Source organism: Schistocerca gregaria, unplaced genomic scaffold, assembly GCF_023897955.1.
Source record: "Schistocerca gregaria isolate iqSchGreg1 unplaced genomic scaffold, iqSchGreg1.2 ptg000199l, whole genome shotgun sequence".
In the NCBI taxonomy this organism is placed as follows: Eukaryota; Metazoa; Arthropoda; class Insecta; order Orthoptera; family Acrididae; genus Schistocerca; species Schistocerca gregaria.
In genome coordinates, this window is record NW_026061737.1 from 4651303 (window position 1) to 4654192 (window position 2890).

Below are 2890 nucleotides of genomic sequence, written 5' to 3' on the forward strand. Positions count from 1 at the left end.
TATCCATGAAAAAGCTAAACCACGTATCGCGAACAAAATACTATTTAACACCGAAACAATGATATTAGCTGACAATGGGCACAGACTTTAGTCAATGGGCACTGTTGAAAATTTGTGCCAGACCAGGATTAGCACCCGAGTCCCCTGGTTACGAGGGAGAGGCAATGATCACTGTGTCCGAATTACACAGTGGTCAACAGAATAGCACGAACTGCCCGAGCATGCCGTTCTTTAGATCCAAATTCTCAATTTCTCCATAGACTGCTAATGCACTGCTCCTTGAACATAATCCTCCTCCCCTTAATTATACAGTACATGGCCAAAAAAACAGACACCGAATATATGCAAACTTGGCCTTACGAACATTGCAGACGTCGTCTATGTAACACACGTCAAACTTCAAAGAATTTACCAATTCGTTGCATTGTTTACTATAGACCACAAATCAAGTAACGTAAAAAAAGCACTGCGTCTATTGAGCTCATGATTCAGAGTTAAAAAAAACTAATAAGTCGCCTACATATTACAGTTGCTGCCAAAAGAGGAGAACCATTATTTTCCCACAAAAGGAAATATAGTTAAAATGACGCTTCTATTTCGGTTAGTTTATGCGGTTACTAAAATTTGCCGTGAAAGTTACATAGTGGACTCTACCCTCCCCCCACCAGAAACGTAGTTATCGTGGCTGTTGTGAGACTTTTGTACACAGTTAGAGAAAGTGTGTTAAATGTGGCGCGGACGGAAACACTAGGCTACGCTACAGGGCAATCTGCTCGCACAACGTTTAGTCGGCATTCATAATCGTTGGCGTAAACAACTCTCAATCAAATTACCACCATCCAACCTAACTTAGATCTCGGGCTACACTACCAATCGGCCTGTCATCACAACCAAATATTCATTGAGTGGGGGTGGGGGGATTTCCTGTATCTCTAGGAAAAACTGTCAGTTTTGTCAGACTCAACAGCAAGATTTACCAATGGTAAACACTTTTTAGACGGCTCGTAATTTTAGAATAGTCCTCTTCGTCTTACTTGGCATAAATTGTTCGCTGGCGTCCCAGCAGCTAGCTCCCTCAGTGTCTGCTTCTGCCATCGCACCACGCCAGTCTGCTGTTGTCCTAGCAGACCGAACGCACCGCACATCCGACACCTTCGGAAGCACTCACTGGCCAGTTAGCAACTGAGCGGAACACTGTTTACATCGTGAAAGGAAAACTATGCAAAGATGTACACTTAAATGGCACGACTGAGTAGCACACACACAGTAATATCTGAGGAATGTCCTTCGACACGCGCAGAACGAAAGTCTTCTCGCGAACGTACAGCGTCTCTGAAAAAAAATCTAGTGACTATATTCCGGCGTTACAGCCAGGTTCTCATACAAATGAGCAAAAAAGGGTAAATTTGAAATTTTTTTGAGACAATGAAAATACATTCGAACGATCTGTTTGGGAATTACGAGTGACAATACTATGAGCTTAATTTTAGATTTTCAATAAAAAATGGCGCCCGTAATTATGATTTGATCAAGGGCTTGCGAGACTGGAGTACGCAGAGTGCGTGCAGTGTGGCACCTCAGATGTTACCTGAATTCAAAAATGGGTAACATCAGTTGATACTACATTATTTCTCTGAACTTGAAAATGGATAACATCAGTCGATAATACATAAAATTAATGGGAGCGCATACCTAACCGCAATGAAACAACCTTAAATTTAACGATACAGTGCTAATTCGAACTTTGAGTTCGATTTTGAGGGGTTTGTTTCACTCCTTATGCCTACACAAAAATTAGTTAATATTAACAAATGTCATATTATAGCTATAAGTTCCTAAGAAAAGTGTTTACTTTTAGGGGTCAGAGGTAGAAGTTAAGAGATCGAACCACTTTTAATTTATGCTGCATGCCGTTCTGAGAAAATCGTTACTCGAAAAAAAAAGTGTTCAAAGTTTAGGGAAAACATTTAGTTATATTATTACTTCGATTTGCATGAACTGAGTGTTACACATATATTCTTAATGTCGCTGAAAACGAATCTGAAGTCAGATTTTCAATATTCAAAACAGCTAATCCAATACGGAGGGCAAACGATTATGTTTTGACCAATTTTTACCAAAAATGTATTTTCGTTATTTACGTTTAGTCTGCAATTCAAGGAGTATTTATCAGCCCTTCCTCTACCTCTGATTGTTCCTAGACAGCAACTTCCTGTTCTTCTTGGCAGGAAAAGCCGATCTGTCTAAGCTGGATATGCAGCACTCGGCAGCCTGCACCTGATATTCGTCCGTATTTTCGGTGAGTATGTTTGCATGCATTCTGCAGTATGAATCCTTTTGAGCACGTGCGACACGGGACGAGTTATCATCTACATCTATATGGATACCCTGCAAAACACATTTAAGTGCCTGGCAAAGGGTTCATCGAATCACCTACACAACTGATAATTAATTGAAACCCTCAGCTGCCGACAGGTGTTGTTGATATACTTCGATGGGGACAGCTGAAAAGTGTGCCGCTACTGGGACTCGAACCCAGGATCTCCTGCTTACAAGGCAGACGCTCAATCCATCTGAGCTATCGAGGGCACAAATGAACAGCACGACTGCAGGAATTTATCCCTCGCACGCTTCCCGTGAGACTCACACCCCGAACCGCCCACAATCCGATTACGTAATGTACTTAATAGGTATTTGTCCATCCACTCATTACTGGCTCACACTAAGGTGACGATTCCCGTAAGATTTCCGGTAGCCTGTGCGCATTCGCACAGACGAAGGTCAATGGCTGGGTGACGTTTAACCATAGATATGAAGATAGTAACTGTTCTAGAAAGAACAGGCGCCACTGACGACCGTGCAGCTCTTCTAGAATACATGATAGACCGGC

At 42.0% G+C, this 2890-nt stretch overlaps 1 non-coding gene across 1 annotated transcript; it reads right to left on the minus strand.

Annotated features, from left to right (window-relative positions):
- Window positions 1-2514: 2514 nt before the first annotated feature.
- Window positions 2515-2589, minus strand: Trnat-ugu (transfer RNA threonine (anticodon UGU)). Its single transcript has one exon. It is a non-coding gene; the product is annotated as a tRNA-Thr (tRNA).
- Between the last annotated feature and the right edge of the window lie 301 nt (window positions 2590-2890).